Source organism: Artemia sp. Qi Xiang Cuo, chromosome 16, assembly GCF_049724085.1.
Source record: "Artemia sp. Qi Xiang Cuo chromosome 16, ASM4972408v1, whole genome shotgun sequence".
In the NCBI taxonomy this organism is placed as follows: domain Eukaryota; kingdom Metazoa; phylum Arthropoda; class Branchiopoda; order Anostraca; family Artemiidae; genus Artemia; species Artemia sp. Qi Xiang Cuo.
In genome coordinates this window covers 21341678-21361953 of record NC_142809.1, presented here as the reverse complement: position 1 = coordinate 21361953, position 20276 = coordinate 21341678, and positions in this window count along the sequence as shown.

Sequence of the window (20276 nt, the reverse complement as noted above, 5' to 3'; positions counted from 1 at the left end):
CTGTAGTCATAGCCCATTGTCAGACCTCTCAATTTCTTATAAGACATTGGAGTCATCAACATAAATTGTATGCAACTTGTATAGTTTGATAGATTATTGCTAGTGCTTACAAATGTTCCATTTGTGTAGACACATATTTGTGTAAATAAATTGTGTAGTATACCATTTTCATAGAATAGCCCATCGACGGCGCGGGGAGGTAAATTGTCAAACTTTTTCCTCACTACAACTTATAAATCAATAAATGTGGATGATAAATCCATGAAGTAGTCTTCATTAGAATAAATTTGAAAATGTATGTTTTCAGAGAGGGGTTGTTGTGGATTGAATTGTTCATAGTATCCCTGTTTTACACTGACATGCACACTTTCTGCATTAAAAAGATTTAGAAATGTGGTGACAGTGGGATGAAATTCTTTGTGGGGTAGATATGCCATTTCAGTCTAGGTAAAGACATCCTTTTTCGATCTAACAATTTCTCTTCTTGGTTTATTTTTCTTATTCTTACTCTTCTTTGACAAGAGTTATGTCTTTTGCTTCTGAACTCTGTAGATACTGATGAGTGATGAGAAATTTCTCCTCCTCTTAAAACCTTTTCCACTTCGTCGTGATCTCAATCGCTCGCCAAGGGATCGTGCGCTGGACCTGAGATTTTGTGAAAGACTCTTTAAAATCTTTACCAGCCCCCCAATCATGTAGCGTAGAGGATGCAAAATCCGTGGCAACTGGCGCAATATATTTTTATCCAGAGGTATTGCAGAGCAAAACAGCTTAGCAAACCAACTGCCAAGACCGTGGCCCGACATTGACGAATGGCCTTTATAATAGTCCATTCCATGACCCAATTGTCGTGGTTGGAGAGCAGTACCATAGCAGTCAATATCAGGACATACTAATATATTTTTACTATAAGACATTTTGCTGTTGTTGCTGAATGGGTCGAAAATGACATGTAATCCAGCCAAACCTTTTGTTATTGCTAGAGGATCACCTACTTCACTTCTTAGTGTTAACTGACAGAGTTCCAAATATGAAGTGTTTACAGGGACATACTGAAGATGTTTTATATTATAATGATGAACATGTTCATGGGTGGTTTTTCGTTCAAAAACAAATAGTATGGGAATATTTGAATTACCAACTCTTGATGTGTCCACAAATGACGCATAAAGAAATATACAAGAGTCCGAAGCAAAACCGGTTGGACAATCTGCAAAAATAACACGATTCATCTCACAGACAGTTCCATCGTTTTTACCACTGATCAAATTCTGTTTAAAGCCAAAAAAATATCTCATATTATCATTGAGACGAATCATTTCATTGTCAATGGGTGAGCTAATGTAAATCCTACCGTGCTCCATTGAATAATTAAATTAGAATGTACCATTCTTACGAACAAAGATTTTTCTATTGATTGTATGAAACAAATCGTTCATCCTGCCAAATGTTTTTGTATTTCAGTATGACATTGGGATATTCACTGGATTTAAGTGCTTCAACCCATTCATACTCGACAAAGAGCGACCAATCGAATGGTATAACTTTTATCTCATACACGCGATCTTTTCTTAGGATATCATATGTATTTTTGATAATACAATCGACAAGAGCAACTTCATACTTTCTATCATCGAATTTGATGGTTGTGGAGAGTTTCGTCCAAAAATCCCTTGTTTTATTCAAATTATTGTAGAGAGGGTCAGAGGCGTTGGACATAAACGTTACATAAAAATCATCGGGCATTGTGTAAGTCCTCGGCAGGTATTCACGAATCAAAATCAGAGTTGTATCGTAGCAAACGAAGAAACAACTGTTTATTGCCCCTACGAGTACGAGTCTTTAATATCTTTTCAAACTAATAGATTCCGATGTTATAAACTTCTTGTAATTCAAAATCATAAAAACCACCAGGAATCTCATCATCTTTCGTGTCACGTAGACAATACGTTATGGGTGTAGTGTCCTAGAGTTTGGAGACTTTAAAAAGTTCAGTGGACCACAAGTAATTACCCTTTTCAAAAACATTAGTAGTTCGATTGATTCGAAAAGGGTCACCAACATGAATTTTTTCGTTTCATTCTCATCACCACCACCATTAGAATTTGGTTTAAGAAAAGTTTCAAGTATATTGACATCATGATGAACTTCCGTTGGGGTTGAGTTGGACAAGGATCGATGTGGACGTTGATTATAAATCAACATGATTTTATCCAAATCAACATGATTTTATCCAAATCATGAATAAAAGCAGCAGTATTTTTCGATGTGTCATATCTTGAAATTAAAAGTCGAATAGTTCTTATCAGCCGTTCGGCCAATGCTGCCTTTATTGGATTATGACTATGATAGAGGATTGTATTATATTTCAATAGAACCTTCTTTACAAAAGGATTAACAAATTCACTACCCCGATCCGTTTGAATCTTCTTATACCAATCCTGTTCAAGGATGATTTCAAGAGCCTTAGCAACTTCATCACCGCGCTTTAACCGCAGTGGAATGGCATATGCATAGCGACTAAAAACACTGATTGTAGAATGCACTTGTATGGGTGAATGTGACGCCATTTAATCTCATCTAGAGTCAAAAGATCTGCTTGCAATATTTGTAATGGGGAAAAGGATTCAGTTTTTCGATAGTGACTACCACGAACTCTACGATTACGATGTAGAGTGTAACTTGATTTATTCTGTAGATATACTGCCGCCAGATTCTTTTCAAGTGCAGTGACTTGAGCGAAGTGTGGTGGGTGAACTTAAACTTCCAACATCTCTAATATTCTCATAAACATGTTTCAATGCTTCAATCATTTTGGGCGTACACACGTAGTGAAGTGTCCACTGCCCATTTACATACTAACAGGTGATGGTGAGGGAGATGCACTGATATCAAGACGTCTTCACTTGACTCCCCCACCCATTACTCTTGTCAAATCATTTCCACTTGACTAAATTCCTTTAATCCTTTGAGTTTGAAAGTTTATGCAGATGACTGTCAAATGATACAAGTCTTTTTCGATTTATAACCAAATCTAATAATAAATCAAGGATAATTTAGGTCTTGCCAGGCTGCCAACTGAAAGCGCCATATGGCACTAAAATGGCACTTTTGTGCTATTTCTCCAGGGGTGGCACTAGCAGGCTACCAGAACATCGTTGACATATCTTTTACAGCTCATATAAATGATATTGCACATATCTACGTCTTTCATATAAATCCCACCATCATCAAGTTCCAAATGGCACTAAAAACTGGACTTTTGGTGTCGTGTCTCAAGTGGAAAATCTGGGGCTATTTGGCCAGCAGAACTTATAAAAGTGATGCTTAATGGCTCATTTGAAAGCTATTGCTCTTTTTTCCCTTTTTTTCAATTTTACATTCGTAAGTGCGATATAGAACTTACGAATATTTACTGACACTTCTTAAGTGAAAAGGCTCTGAAATACAAAACAGGTATCATTGTAATAGCTATGTTCCAGAACCCTTAACTGGAGGTTCACAAGAGCCCCATCCGTACACTCCCCTCCCAGCCCCCTTAGTAAGTTTCATAAAGCGTCTGCTCATCAGTAAGCTACTGAAACATTAGCAGGCTAGCACATCGTCGTAGATAAATTTTTAATGGCTCAATTATAAACTATTGCTTATATTTACTATATTTTTTAAAATTCTACCATCTATTAGATTTCACAGATTTTAATGTCAACTAGTTTTTGAGGAGAATTTACAACGAACTCTTTGTCATGGTTGAAGCCTTAGCTGCAACCTAGTAAAGAGTGAATCACTGTGCATAGTAACTAAAAGATAAAAAAAAAGTTAAAACGGTTGTTTTTTCTTGATTATTCCAGGCCTAGCAGGTTACTAGTACATCATTAAGAGATGCTTAAGAGCTTATTCAAAATCTATTTCTCATATGTACGTGGTTTATATAAATTTCGCCGTGTGCGAGTGCCCTATGACACAAAAAAGGCACTTTTTATACCGTTTCTTGAGGGGTGGGGCTAGCAGGCAACCGAAAATCTTAGATAGATTTTTCATAGCTCGTATAAAAAATATTGCTCATATTTACGTTCTTCCTATAAATACTACCATCTGCAAGTTTCAAATAGCACTAAAAACGGCACTTTTGGTGCCATGTCTCAAGTGGAAAAGCTAGGGTGAGTGGGCTACTAGAAGTTTTTGAGTCATGTTTAATGGTTCATTTGAAAACTTTTGCTCACGTGTACGTGTTTGTTATCAAATCTACCATTTTTGAGTGAGATATAGCACTGAAAATAACATTTTTGGTGCCACTTCTTAAGTGGAAAATCTTGGAAGCATAAAACACTTAACTGGAGGTTTACAAGAATACCTCCTGCAACTTTCTCCTCAAGCCCCTCTTAATAAGCTACACAAGTAGAGTCCTACAAACACCAGTATATTAAATTATATTATTAGAGGCGCGGTTCTGTCAGTACAGTGCTGGACTTCAAATTAGATTATCATGCGTTCGATTCCAGCTTGAATTTTTTTCAATCATGGTTTGTCCCTTTCCGATTACTTTTCAGATAATCCACTATTTTTGCATGAGCGATGCACTCATTTCTTAAGGTATATCCTGGGAAGGCAATTTTACCATCCAAAAGTATCATATAGCATTAAAAAAGGCACTTTTAGTACCACTTCTTCAGTGGAAGAGTTTGGAAGCATAAAACGGTACTATTGCAATGATTATGGTCCAAAGCCCTTAACTGGAGGCTTATAAGATCCGCTCACATATACTCCCCCTCCAGGCCCTCTTAGTAAGCTTCATAAATCTTCTAGTCATATTAAAAGTAATATATTTTTGCGGAAACAAATTAACTAAAATTAAAAACTTTTAAACTGAACATCTACCAACAATTAAGCTTGATTGATCGACAGGTTGTAATTGAAGCTTCAAACTTCACTCGGTGATGAAGTCTGTGTGTTAGTTCTACTGGTGGTAATTGAGGAGAAGGGACGTCCTTGCCCCCTTAGTTTTTGCTCTTGCCTAGGTTTTGAAATCACCTTTTTTTTGGTCATTTCATTGGAAAAGGCACTTGTTTCATTTAAAAAAGTTGAGGAAAAAACTGAAAGTACACTTTGAGGAAAAGTGCTATCAAGTAAAATTTATAAAAAGTGATTAATTATAAATATATGCTTTTAAATAAGCCCTTAAACAGCTTTCTTTTGTTACAATAGCCTTCTAGTTTCAGCTAGTACGTAGGTGATTTTTAAAGCCCTGTCTTCATTATGGCTTTTTCAGGTGAAAACAGCTTTTTGCTCTTCGAAAAACAAACATTCCTGAAAAACAGGTATTGTTTTTTGAAGCATGGATAATGAACAATATGTTATAGACTGAAAGTTTTTCTTGGGTGACAAGGTTATTTGAAGTATTTTCTAGAGGTATCTTATCTCCGCTAAATCGGTGATAATTAGAAATTATATTAAAAATAAGTTTTCAACTGAAACTAAGAAGTGACATTAAAACTTAAAACGAACATACATTATTCTGTATAAATAAAAAGGATCATAGCAGCGCTGTTTCTACATTAATTTTTAATCAAAAACAAACAAAGATTAATTTACAAAAACAAAGTTTTTCAGAGAGAAGTAAAGAGCGAATTTGAATCTTAATACGGACAAAAATTATTACTTCACAGCCTATTTAATATATAATAATAAAATTAATACAAATAAACCAGCTAATTATGTTTTTATGTGCATTTAGAATTATGCAACACTAGCGCTTTACTTAAAACACAATATAATATAGGAGTTTTGGTAGAGCAAAAGCAAACCAATTAAGGACACTTTTTATAGAACCAAAATGTTAGCACTCCCTTTTAGGATCAATTCCTTTTAAGATTAAATAAAAAAAACAAGTTTTTTAAACTGAAAGTAAGGAACGACATCAAAACTTAAAACGAACAGAAATTATTCCGTATATGATGGGGGCTGTCCCCTCCTCAACGCCTCGCTCTTTACGCTAAAGTTTTTCAAATGTTTAAAAAAAAATAGAGCTGTGGGAAAGTCACACTTTAGCGTAAAGAGCGAGGCGTTGAGGAGGAGACAGCCCCCTTCATATACGGAATAATTTCTGTTCGTTTTAAGTTTTAACGTCGTTCCTTACCTTTAGTTAAAAAAAACTTGTTTTTTTAATTTAATTTTTGAACGTTTATGAATTAATGCAGTTTTTGATTTTGGCTCACCGTTCATGAAAAATTAAAACAAAATTTGCATATTAATTGTAATTTTATTTGGTTAAATGGCTTTCTCGAAACTTGTTTAATTTTATTTACGAACGTTTTTATTAGTAATAAATATACGTAACTTACGAATTAACTTTCGTAACGAACTTCTATATTCATAGATTTTTAACACGTATATTAGGGGGTTCGCCCCCTAGTCAATACCCTGTTCATTAAGCTAAATTTCGAATCTTTTTCCAATTCTTTAAAAATGACCCCTTAATCACAATTAGTTGATCAGTCAAAAAATTTGTTTTTTTTTATTTAATTTCTGATCTTTTTCTTTAATAATATTGGGAAATCCGGCGCCCCCTTCATAGCAATGTCCCTTCCTCCATGAAAACTTCATTCATGGAAAGATCCTCCCATATAGCCCCCGACCCATCCCTCCCCCCACCTACAAGAAAAAATCCCCCCTGAAAACGACTGTATACTTCCCAATAACCAATACTATATGTTAACATTGAACAAAGTTCATAACTTTCAGCCCTCCCCCCGGGGACTTTGGGGGATTAAGTCATCCTAAAAGAATTTTTTTTCATATTTTCGACCATGCTGAACAAAATGGCTATCTCAAAATTTTGATTGGGTGACTGTGGGAAAAAAATGAGCGTGAGAGGGGGCCAATTTGCCCTCCATTTTTTTGGTTCACTTAAAAAGGGCACTAGAACTTTTAATTTCCGTTCGAATGAGCCCTCCCACGATATTCTAGGACCATTGGTTCGATACGATTACCCCTGGGGAAAAAAATTTAAATAAAAAAAGATAAACACGTATCCGTGATCTTTCTTCTGGCAAAAAATGGAAAATTCCACATTTTTGCAGATAGGAGCTTGAAACGTCTACAGTAGGGTTCTCTGATACTCTGAATATGATGGTGCGATTTTCATTAAGGTTCTATAATTTTTAGGGGGCCTTTTCCTCTTTTTTCGAAAATCAGCCAAATATTCTCAGGCGCGTAACTTTTGATGGGTAAGATTAAAATTGATTAAACTTATATATTTGAAATCAGAATCAAAATATGATTCTTTTGATGTATCTCTTGGTATCAAAATTCCGTTTGTTAGAGTTTTGGTTACCATTGAGCCGGGTCGCTCCTTACTTACAGTTCGTTACCATGAACTGTTTGATAAAGCAACAATCCATTTTAGTATTATCTTCATTTTTTTTACTTTTAGTTGGGAATCACTTCTGCACAATGGCTCAGTTCAAGGGCTGGCTCTTGTTTTGGTTCTGAAAAGGACATGTGATTATTAGTTTGTACACAAGTTCGAAGTAAGGCCATAGTAGTAACCTAGGTGCTGATTTCAACCGTATATTCAATCGTATATTCACGCCTACAAGAATATACAGTGTGGTTTCACGTGGACATTGCAAAAAGCGACCAATCCTTTACCTATAAAGTGGTCCAACATGTTTTGAGAGTATGGTCATGGGATTGTATAAGACAATTAGACTGGTTTTTGAGGCAACACCTATTTTTTAGAGTCAATCAGAGAGAGAGCGGAGGTTATTCTATATACGATAACTTGATTGGTGATTGGATTCAAATAAAAGGAGTGATTTTCATTGCAATATCATATTAGTAAGAGAATTGAATTCAGAGAAAATAGTTTATTTGAGAGGATATTAGTAGAGAAAATGAGTGGAGCATTTACATTATTGGAGATTGATGGTGGAGCCACCAGCAGCAAGGATATACGAGTACCAAATGTGGCTGTGGAAATAACAGGAGGCTGTAAACTATGCTTTGAATGGGACGATATGTATGCTAGTTACGTGATATCATTAAGCAAATTTAAGCAGGAGGAGCAATTATGATTTGCTGCGAAACTGAATATTGTACATATAAATAGACTTCAGGCAGTATTAGATGTGCTAGTGAAATATATTGATGAGAACAAAATTCATCAGTGAATATTATTGTTGTAATTATGCTCAATAAAATTGTTTCTAAATCAAAGGTATTTTTCTTTCTATAGTAGACTAGCGTATATTTTTTAGAGTAGAAAAAATTCTGGTTAGTTTGAATTTACTTGTGAGAGTGTTAGGACTCTAAAAAATGGATAGATTTGAGAAAGAGCGAATCATTGGGAATCTAGTGTTTATGGAAAAACGTTTGATTCTAGATGATAATTTTCTAGAGCTGTTTATTCAAAGGAAGATATTTTCTCAGGGAATGCTCGTCGATATAATGAAAACTGATTCTCCATCATTAGACTATTGCATGAAGCTTTTACGTCGTGGTCCAAATGCATTTACACAATTTATAAGCAGAAGTAAAAGCAGTTTTTTATCATCCTCAATATTCTCGTTGTCAATTAATTTACTCAGATTGTTCTCAAAGTGTTCCACGGGTGAGAGAGCGAGTTCTATTTAAGTCAATTTATAGGGTTGTGTCAGTCTCTCATTAGAAAAAACTGTTTACAAGTCCTGCAATTATGGGCAGTAAAAGTGTGAAAAAAGCTACCGCCCACCTGAAGAAGTCTTTCCCTTTTAAAATTATTTACTTTCTTTTTAGAGACCAATGTATGTACAATGGAACGATGTTGCTTTGCCTGTTGCTTAACTACTTCTGGCAGTTGAACATTGCCCTTGGTCAAATTGAAACAAAGTTCAGATATTAGGTTAATGAAATCATTGTCAATACCGTGTTTGAGTATGGCTTTCCTAAGCGGGGGGTTTGAAGCGCTTGGAACTGAAAATAAATGCCTATTTTCATTTAGTTTCTTCAGTGCCATGATAGCAAATAATAGCCTTTTGTAGTGTTCACGAGGAGATATACTGTAATTTTATTGTCAAAAATATCTGTGACTACACACAGATCCTCGGGTGTATTTTGATTAAGATCCAATAGGATATAGCCGTAGGATTTATTAGTTGCCTGATTGTATGCTGAGGGCAGAAATTTAAGGACACCAGGGCATATTTTTTTATTGAGAGTTATTAGCAAGCTAGAATCACGAACAACTCTGTAGATGATATAGTTGGTGCAGTTCAATGTAAGTGTCTATATACATTTGCTCTGATGAAAGAGATTGTGTAGAACCAGAGTAACGGAAATCTGTTCATGATGAGAGCGAACAATGAACAGTTGTAGCATTTCTTGGGACGATTCTTCAATAGTTTCAGCTAAATCGTCAAAAATCAGCCAAGAGTTTGGTTCAATAATGCTGAAAACATCAAGTCCCTGTATGAATTGTATCTGCACCAATCCCGTCGTGCCAATTGCTTTTATTTTATCGTATGACTCCTGCCAAATACTTTAAAATAGTAGATTTTTTTCGGCTTTTCCACAAACATTTTATCGCAATTTTTAATTATTTAGTTAAGAGTGTTGTTTTGCCTGACATTGAAGGCCCACACAGAAACGATCTGAATGATGTTTTAAATAGATAAAAGTTCCCTTCAACAATTCACTTAGACAACTAACTGTAGACTATAGTTGTCTAATGACTAAATAATTTCCCTATTACTACTACTCCGTTCAAGAATAATGAGAAGACGAATAAAGAATCATATTTTCTTTTATTATACACACATAGAAAATAATTTACAAACAACACTTTACAAATAATACATTGAAAAAATCACATTAAACACGAAAAAATACACTTTTTTTTAATTTATTTATAATAAAAAATACAACATTTACATAGGCACTAGAAAAAACACTTTAATAAATGCACTTTTTTTTATTTATTTATAAAAAAATACAACATTTATTAGAATATGCACAAACACTTAAAATAATATCACTTTTATTTACAGCATTTGGTATGGGGTCCCCCCAAGAGCGGCCGCTGCGGCGGCCGCGAAGCGCCGTGGGGCCCACTGCGGTGGGCCGAGAAGTGCCGCGGGAAGTGCTGCGGGCCGAGAAATGGGGCACGCTGTGCCGGGCCGGGCTGGAGGGGGGCATTAAATAATGGAAATTGCTCTGCCTTGCACACACACAAACACACATTGAAAATTGTTTGTGATAAAAAAAAAGAATTAAAAAACTTCCATTACCCAAAAAAAAACCTCCCACCCAATTTGTACTTTTTTAATGAATTTAAGTTAATTTTCTTAGACCAAGTTGTTTTCTGTACTCTATGCATTCAACTCGGTCTGAGATTAAATATTGACCGTGTAGTAGTACCTTCACACCATCGTCAAGTACATAGACTTTGTCCGATATGGCCGACATGGCATTTTTATCCACTCTAACTGTGTAGTTTTTATATTGTAAAGAGCGAATCGCCATGACTTTCGCTCTTAGGACTAAACTACGTTCCACACAGTTTCTATACACACTCATGTCGAAATTATTTTTTACAAAGTGTATAGGTACCCCCTTGAAAACTCGTTTAAAATCCTTGTCTTGCGGTTCTATAAAGCTTACCTGCAGCCCAAGAAGCGGACCAATGGATATCAGATCAATTCCCATTTTAGATTTTAGCATTAATCATTGATTTGGGGCCTGGCGTTTCAGTAGCTATGGATAGCGGGATTTATCCCAATTTGTGTAGTCCATTCGTGAGCTAATGTACTCGCCATTTTCCAAATCATTCAATAGATTTTCAGTTTCGACTTTTAACAGGAGTGAATCAGTGTCCCCGTAATACACTTGAATTTGTCCTTCAATCGGCTACTATACATTGAATAGAGTATAATAAAATGACAACATGGGTTTCTTAGATATTTCCGTTATTACACTCCCGCCTGCAATATTTTTATTTAAAACAATTTTTCTTTTCTTGCGATGTAGGAGTACCATATCAGAGTCTATGATTGTGAACGATGTGAAGTTTGGATCCGCAATGATTCGAGCACAATCTTTGGGATTGGTTATAATGTCACATCAACTTCTCTTTCGTACACTTTTTGCACATTTTACCAAAAGCAGAGTTCAAAATGAGTTTATAGACTTCTTTTTCAACTTTCGTTTTCGCTTGTGAACGCTTACTGACAAAGGTGTCAATAAACGTTTTCATGTAAGGCTTTTGATCAAATTGGAGGGCTCTATGAATCTTTGTGACCTTGAAACTATTGGACACCATCTATTTCAATAGCACGTGACGAACAACGATATTCTGTTTTGGGTTGAGGTCGGCAATTAGTTTTTGTTTTGAAGGTACCCAGTGCATACTCCCATCCCCTAATAAAGGTAAATTATAATGGCTCAGAGAGTACCTATCCACCGGTCTATTTTTGCACGGAAATAGAAAGTCCTTTACCAAGCCATGGATTTCCATGTGTATATCACCGTCAATTTAAAAAAAACCATCCTTGTGCCCCATTCTCCTCGACACTAGCAATGTCGGGGAAATTCAAAGAACACGGATTGTCAAGACATTTATAATTGCCAAACGGCAAACAGTAGTGAGATATTGCCGATGGGTAAAGAGAATTCATATCCAAAAAAACTGCGTCCGACTTTTCATTGGTATACTGTCTGGTCGGATCAGTTTTCATGCTACGGTCCCCGTAAAAAACATACCCACCCCTCATTGATCGCTTCACAAACAGATGCTGATCCACATCGGCGATCAGACCTATTTCTTCTGTGCTGATTTTAAGTATCAAGTCCATTACCAGATGAGGAGTGGAAAAATAATAACCTAAATCCAACCCAAATTCCCCATAGATTTTATCCATATTTTTGCACACAATGTCCAGAAGAGTGAGTACGTCACTGGCCAAGTGTAGTTTACAATAATCCCACCCATTTTTACATCCGCCCTTGGCCCAAACTCTCTTCGCAAATTCGTAGTCGCTAGTGGCGCACTCACTCTCAGTAAGAGAACTGTAAAAAGCTTCAATGGGCGGTAATGACACCTCATCTAGCTTCGAGCCAGAGTTGTAATAATCATATGGATATATACCCCTACAAGTTAATAAATCATACATTTCATCATCGGGGAAGCGCTGTTTGAGGAGGGGGAAGCTATCAAAATTGTCACTTTTCTGTACCTGAATCAATTGACTTAAAGATTTGGGGAAGAAGCTAAAAGAGTCTAAAAAACGGATTTTATTCAGGCACGTGTTACCCTTGTCAACTGTTTTCCACATGAATTCTAGCAGCAGTAGCTTCTCCGATGATTTGGGTATGATATTATATGAAAAAGAACCATGTATCCCTGCGTCATCTTCAATGCAACCCTTTGCAATGCTGGTCACCACCGGTGAAACAAGCTTTAAGTCAGAATTGGAATTGTGTATAAAAACCATTATTAGATATTGCTTTCTAAGCTTTAAATCGACAGACTAATGTGCTCCCCCCTAAAGTTACCCCCCCCCCCCGATGTAATTTCCTGCCACAAATGATCATGGTCGATCACCTTCCTCCTCCCCCCATTCCCAACACCATAATCAAATTCTCCCTTGCAAACCCAACATATTTTACCATTTTGAATGGCCAATCTGTCATCTGGTGATAGGAGCATAGGATAGTTTGTGTAACGAAGGCGCGAAAGTGCAACGTTCGCTGTTTTGATTAGACTGACCAATGCCGAGCGTATGCAGTCTTAACCGTCACCAAACTTCTCAACTAGATCCAGCACTCGCAGGGGATTATTGGAATCTCGTTGCGCGTGAGCGTGAGAGACTCCTCTGGCTTCATGTATTTTAACAAGATTTGGATTTCACGATTCGTACACGTATGTGAGTTTCGGTTCGCAGTCTAAACCGATCTTATTGCTCGGTAGGAGCTTGTTTTGGAAATTTTTAAAACGTAATATCGCTCTATCTCCACTTACCGTCTCCAGAGCCTGGTATCCATGACGTTTACAGTGTTTCATGTGATACTTTAACTTTAAATCAAAGCGAAAGCTTGAGAGGCATGATGGACAGTAATAACGTGCCTCATGTTTTTTACCCTTCCCCAAAATCCTACTAATATCGGTAATTGGATTAAAATGACCAATTGATTCGGAGTCTGTGGGTGGAGTATATAGAAGCCACACCCAATGTTCTACTGATTCAATTGAAGGAACCCTCACTGGAAAAAATACGCCCTTCTTATTGGAACGATGACCCTCGTCAAATTTTGTTTCATACTGTAAAACCGTGACACGAATCTTTAAATTTGCACTATCCCACTCGAAAATTTCTATTCCTTTTAGTGTCCGGGGAAATTGACCATTTAAACAATTAAAATCTACTATTGGGAACCTTGAACCCTCCCTACCATTAACTGCCATTTCATCCAAGTTTTTCTTAGTGGCATCTTTTTGAAGTGGTCTGTAGGCGCCGATTAAAAATGCATACTTGAAACACTGTAGCGTCATATCGAAACAGATTCGTTGTATCCCCCTCCATCCCTCTAAATCTGAATGATATTTTAATTCAATACCCCTCGGCCCACTCCCCCCTTAAAATAAAATCCTTTTTAAATTTACAAATATTAACGTTTAAACTTTCAATAAATAAAACCACTGACCCACTACCCCCCTCGTTATAATTTCCCCATTTAGTTTGAATACTAGTAGTCCAAACTAGATAAATCTCCTCATATTTCTATAAAAGCGAGCGAATTGCCATCATACCCGTTCTCAAGTAAATTAACTACCCCTCGCCTGAGATCTAATTTAAAAAAATATTTTCAATGCTATGTCAGATGTTAAACTAACCCCCACCCCCCACACCCCCATCTTGTGGTAATTAATGTCGTAAATCTTGTGATTCCACGAAATGGTAATTGTCACGGTATGTGGTATTATATACCCTGACCTCAGAGCGTTAAATGGATCCACGATATTGGCACTGTAGATCGTTGTGTGGTGCAAGGCAGAATTGGAAAGAAAAAAATCTGGAAGAGGGGATACTTGCGGTGTTGTTATATCGATATTACTACTACTACTAGATGTAACATTAAGCAGAATGGTGGGGGGTGACATAGAATTGTCAATAGCACCACCACCAGTCTGTTCAATTGCAATGAACGGAGATGGCATGAAGTCCTCTAAGTCAGTTAATATGTATTCCAAGGTGTTTGGGGATAGCTGATCAAGCCAGCCTGTATTGTCCTGTGACGGAATTTCTTTATGAGAACCCGGTTCAGATGCACTACTACTACCAATACCACCTAAATGCTCTCGCATAAATCTTTCTTTCCATTCCGGGTCCTCCACCATGTCAATGTCACAAGTTAAGTCGTCTAGGCTGGCCATGTGCCCAAAACAATCATTTAGAAAACCCCTATGCCATTCCATATTGTCTAGAACTAGCGTAGGTTCATCTCTAAACTCCATTGGAGGTGTTAAGAGTGGTTCAGGTCCATTAAATGTTGATGTTTCATGACCCAATGAAGATGACGCTACTATTTCGTTAATCTATAGAAAAAAGGGTTTATTTTCTATGTGAAATAACCATTATTTTATAAAGTTAAAAAAAATATAAAATTTTTGTGTGTGTGTAAGTTTTTTTGTGTGTGTGTAAGTTTTTGTGTTTGTGTAAGTTTTTTTTGTGTGTGTAAGTTTTTTTAGTTTTTTTTATTTTTTGTGTGTGTGTGTAAGTTTGTTTGTTTGGTTAATTTTGTTTGTGTGTGTATGTTTTTTTGTGTGTGTAGGTTTTTTTGTGTGTGTGTTATTTTTTTTTTGTGTGTGATATTTTTTGTTTGTGTGTGTAATATTTTTTGTGTGTGTGTTAGTTTTTGTGTGTGTTTAAGTTTTTGTGTGTGTGTAAGTTTTTGTGTGTGTGTGTAAGTTTTTGTGTGTGTAAGTTTTTTTTTGTGTGTGTAAGTTTTTGTGTGTGTAATTTTTTTTGTGTGTTTTTTTTTCTGTGTGTGTTTATGTTTTTCTGTGTGTTTGTAATTTTTTCTTGTGTGTTAGTTTTTGTGTGTGTGTGTGTGTAAGTTTTTGTGTGTGTGTAAGTTTCTTTGTGTTTAATATTTTTTATGTGTGTGTGTAATTTTTTTTTGTGTAAGTTTTTGTGTGTGTGTAAGTTTTTGTGTGTGTAATTTTTTTTTTGTTTGTTTTTAATTTTTTGTGTGTGTTTAAGTTTTTTTGTGTGTGTAAGTTTTGGTGTGTGTGTAATTTTTTGTGTGTTTTTTAGTTTTTTTGTGTGTGTTTAATTTTTTGTGTTTGTGTATGTTTTTTTGTGTGTGTGTAAGTTTTTGTGTGTGTGTGTGTGTGTAAGTTTTTATGTTTGTGTTTTTTTTTTTTTGTTTGGTTAATTTTTTGTGTGTGTTTATGTTTTTTTTGTGTGTGTATGTTTTTGTGTGTTTGTGTTTTTTTGTGTGTTTGTGTTTTTTTTTTTGTGTGTGTATTTTTGTTTTGTTTTTTTATTGTGTTTGTGTAATTAGTTTTGTGTTTTTGTAAGTTTTTTTTTGTGTTTAAGTTTTTTTTCGTATTTATTTTTTTATGTTTTTGTTATTTTATTTGTTTTTTTTCTTATGTTTGTTTAATTTTTTTTGTGTGTGTATTTTTGTTTGTGTTTGTAATTATTTGTGTTTTAGTTTTTGTTTTTTGTTGTTTTTTTTGTGGTTGTGTAAATTTTTGTTTGTGTAAGTTTTTGTGTTTGTGTGTTAGTTTTTTTTGTGTGTGTAAATTTTTTTTTGTTTGCGTTTGTTATTTTTTTTGTGTTTGTTAGTTTTTTTTGTGCGAGTGTTATTTTTTGTGTGTGTGTAAGTTTTTGTGTGTGTGTATGAGTTTGTGTGTGTGTGTAATTTTTTTTGTTTGTGTTTTATTTTTTGTGTGTGTTTTTTTTTTTTTTTTTTTTTTGTTTTTTTTGTGTGTGTAAGTTTTGTTTGTGTGTGTAATGTTTTTTGTTTGTTGTAGTTTCTGGGTGTGTGTTATAATGTGTGTGTTATTATTTTTTTGTGTGTTTTAGTTTTTGTGTGTGTGTAAGTTTTTGTGTGTGTGTAATCTTTTTTATGTCTGTTAGTTTTTTTGTGTGGATAAGTTTTTTTTTGTGTGTCTCTGTTTGTGTGTGTGTGTATATTTGTGTTTGTTTGCTTATTTTGTTGTTTGTGTAAGTTCGATTGTGTTTTTAATTGTTTTTGTGTGTTTAAATATGTTTTTTTGTTTAATTTTTTGTTTGTGTGTAACAGTGTTTGCTTGTTTATTCTTTTGTCTTTATTTTTAATTTTGTGTGTGTGTGTATTTTTGTGTGTGTGTGTAATTTTTTGTGTGTGTGTAAATTTGTTTTTGTTTGTAAGTTTTTTTGTGTGTGTATTAATTTGGTATTTTTTAAGTTTTTTTTTTGTGTTTGTTTATGTTTTTGTGTGTGTGTGTGTAAGTTTTTGTGTGTGTGTTATTTTTTGTTTTTTTGTAAGTGTTTTTTTTTTTTTTATTTTATTTTTGTTTTTTTTTTTTTGTGTTTTTTGTGGTTTCTTTTTGTTTGTTGGTTTTTGTGTGTTAGTTTGTGTGTGTGTGTGTGTGTGTTTGTTTGTTTTTGTTTTTTTGTTTTTTTTTGTGTTTGTGTAATGTTTTTTGTGTGTAAGTTTTTTGTGTGTGTGTGTAAGTTTTTTTGTGTGTGTAATTGTTTGTGTGTATGTGTGTGTATTTTTGTTTGTTTGTGTTATGTTTTTTTTTGTGCTTTTTAGTTTTTGTGTGTGTAAGTTTTTTTTTGTTTTTTTGTTTTTTTGTGTGTGTGTGTTTTTTTTTTTGTGTGTGTGTAATTTTTTGTGTCTGTTTAATTTTATTTGTGTGTGTTAGTTTTTTTTGTGTGCGTAAGTTTTTTTGTGTGTGTTTCATTTTTTGTGTTTGTGTTATTTTCTTTGTTTGTTTTTGTTTTTGTGTTTAAAATTTTTTTTTGTGTGTGTGTAAGTTTTTGTGTGTGGGTTTTTTTCTGTGTGTGTTTAAGTTTTTCTGTTTTTATATTTTTTTTTGTGTGTGTTAGTTTTTTTGTGTGTTTTAGCTTTTGTTTGTTTGTTATTGTTTGTTTTTTAGTTTTTTTGTGTGGGTAATTTTGTGTGTGTGTGTGTGTAAGTTTTTGTGTTTTTGTAAGTTTTTGTGTGTTTGTGTACTTTTTTTTTTTTTTTTATGTTTTTTGTATGTTCGTGTAAGTTTTTTTTGTGTGTGTAAGTTTTTGTGTGTGTGTGTGTGTGTGTAAGTTTTTGTGTGTGTGTAAGTTTTGTGTGTGTGTAAGTTTTTGTGTGTGTGTGTATGTTTTTGTGTGTGTGTATGTTTTTTTGTGTGTGTAAGTTTTTGTTTGTGTGTGTGTGTAATTTTTTATGTGTTTGTTTAATTTTTTGTTTGTGTTGATTTTTTTGTGTGTGTGTAAGTTTTTTTTGTGTGTTTATTTTTTTGTGTTTGTGTATTTTTTTGTTTTTTTTTTTTTTTGTGTTTTTATATGTTTTTTTGTGTGTGTGTACGATTGTGTGTTTTTGTTCTTGTTTATGTTTTTTTTATATTGTTTGTGTGTGTATGTTTTTGTGTGTGTGTCAGTTTTTGTGTGTGTGTGTGTAATATTTTGTGTTTTTTTTTAAGTGTGTGTTTGTGTTTTTGTTTGTTTTTTGGTTAGTTTTTGTGTGTGTGTAAATTTTTTTTTGTGTTTTTTTTTTTGTGTGTGTGTATTATTTTGTGTGTGTGTATTCTCTTTTGTGTGTGTTTTAGTTTGTGTGTGTGTGTGTATGTTTGTGTGTGTGTGTAAGTTTTTGTGTGTGTGTAAGTTTTTTTGTGTGTATAAGTTTTTGTGTGTGTGTATTTTTTTTGTAGTGTGCTAGTTTTTTTGTGTGTGTTTATATTTTTGTGTGTGTAAGTTTTTGTGTGTGTGTGTGTGTGTGTGTAAGTTTTTTTGTGTGTGTTTGTGTGTAAGTTTTTATGTGTATGTAAGTTTTTTTTGTGTGTGTTAGTTTTTTTTTGTGTATGTTTAATTTTTTGTTTGTGTTTTATTTTTTTTGTTTTTTTATTTTTTTTTTTTTTGGTTATTTTTTTTTTTTTATTTTTAATTTTTGTTTATGTTTTTGTGTGTGTGTATGTTTTTGTGTGTGTGTAAGATTGTGTGTGTGTGTGTATGTTAGTTTGTTTGTTTTTGTTTTTTTTGTGTGTGTGTAATTTTTTGTGTGTGTGTAATTTTTTTGTTTTTTTGTTTGTTTTTTTTTGTGTGTGTATTATTTTGTGTGTGTGTGTGTAATTTTTTGTGTGTGTGTAAGTTATTTATTTTGTTATAGTTTTTGTGTGTGTGTATGTTTTTGTTTGTGTGTATTTTTTTGTTTGTTTGTGTTTTTTTTTGTTTGTGTGTTTAAGTTTTTTTGTGCGAATGTTATTTTTTGGTTGTTTGTTAGTTTTTGTGTGTGTAAGTTTTTGTGTGTGTGTGTAATTTTCTGTGTTTGTGTGTATGTTCTTATGTGTGTGTAATTTTTTTTTTGTGTGTAAGTTTTTGTGTGTGTGTAAGTTTTTGTGTGTGTATAAGTTTCTGTGTGTGTGTAAGTTTTTATGTGTGTTTGTAATTTTTTCGTGTGTGTAAGTTTTTGTGCGTCTTTGTGTGTGTAAGTTTTTGTGTGTGTGTAAGTTTATGTGTTTGTAAAATTTCTTATTTGTGTGTGTAAGTTTTTTTTGTGTGTAAGTTTTTTGTGTGTGTGTAAGTTCTTTTGTGTGTGTAAGTTTTTATGTGTGTGTAAGTTTTTTTGTGTGCGTGTAAGTTTTTGTGTGTGTGTAAGTTTTTTTGTTTGTGTAAGTTTTTGTTTGTGTGTGTGTAATTTTTTATGTTTTTTTTTTATTTTTTTTTTTTGTTGTATTTTTTTTTTTTTTTTATTTTTTTTTTGTGTGTGTAAGTTTTTGTGTGTGTGTAAGTTTTTATGTGTGTGTAATTTTTTGTGTGTGTGTAGTTTTTTGTGTGTTTGTTAGTTTTTGTGTGTGTAAAGTTTTTTTGTGTGTGTAAGTTTTTGTGTGTATGTAAGTGTTTATGCGTGTGTAAGTTTTTGTGTGTTTGTAAGTTTGTATGTGTTTGTGTAAGATTTTGTGTGTGTTTAAATTTGTCTGTTTTTGTAAGTTTTTTGTGTGTGTGTAAGTTTTTGTGTGTGTTTAAGTTTTTCTGTGTGTGTAAGTTTTTCTGTCTGTGTAAGTTTTTGTGTGTGTTTTATTTTTTTTGTTTGTCTAATTTTTTGTGTTTGTGTAAGTTTTTGTGTGTGTAAGTTTTTTTGTGTGTGTTAGTTTTTGTGTGTGGGTAAGTTTTTGTGTGTGTGTGTGTAAGTTTTTTGTGTGTGTGTAAGTTTTTATGTGTGTGTAAGTTTTTTTTGTGTGCGTCAGTTTTGTGTGTGTGTGTGTATGTTTTTGTGTGTGTGTATGTTTTTTTTTGTGTGCGTGGTAGTTTTGTGTGTGTGTAAGTTTCTGTGTGTGTGTAATTTTTTGTGTGTGTGTGTGTGTAATTTTTTATGTTTTTTTTTTATTTTTTGTGTGTGTTTAGTTTTTGTGTGTGTTTTAGTTTTTTTTGTGTGTGTAAGTTTTTGTTTGTGTGTTTAATTTTTTTTTTGTGTGTAATTTTTTTTGTGTGTGTTATTTTTTGTGTGTAAATTTTTTTTTGTGTGTGTAAGTTTTTTGTTTGTGTGTAAGTTTTTTTGTGTGTTTAAGCTTTTATTTTTATATTAGTTTTTATGTGTGTGTAAGTTTTTGTGTGTGTGTAAGTTTTTGTGTGTGTGTGTATATATTTGTGTGTGTGTATATTTTTGTGTGTGTGTAGGTTTTTGTGTGTGTGTAATTTTTTGTGTGTGTGTATGTTTTAGAGTTTGTTTATGTTAGTTTGGGTTTGTAAGTTTGTGTGTGTGTGTAAGTTTTTGTGTGTGTGTGTATTTTTTTTTGTGTGTGTGTAAGTTTGTGTTCGTGTGTGAATGTTTTTTTGTGTGTGTGTAAGTTTTGTTGTGTGTGTAATATTTTGTGTGTGTGTGTAAGTTTTTGTGTGTGTGTGTATGTTTCTGTGTGTGTAATTTTTTATGTGTGTGTAATTTTCTGTTTGTGTATTAGTTTTTGTGTGTGTATAAGTTTCTGTGTGTGTGTAAGTTTTTTTGTGTGTGCGTAATTTTTTTTGTGTGTGAAAGTTTTTGTGTGTTTGTGTGTAAGTTTTTGTGTGTGTGTAAGTTTCTGTGTGTGTGTAAGTTTTTAT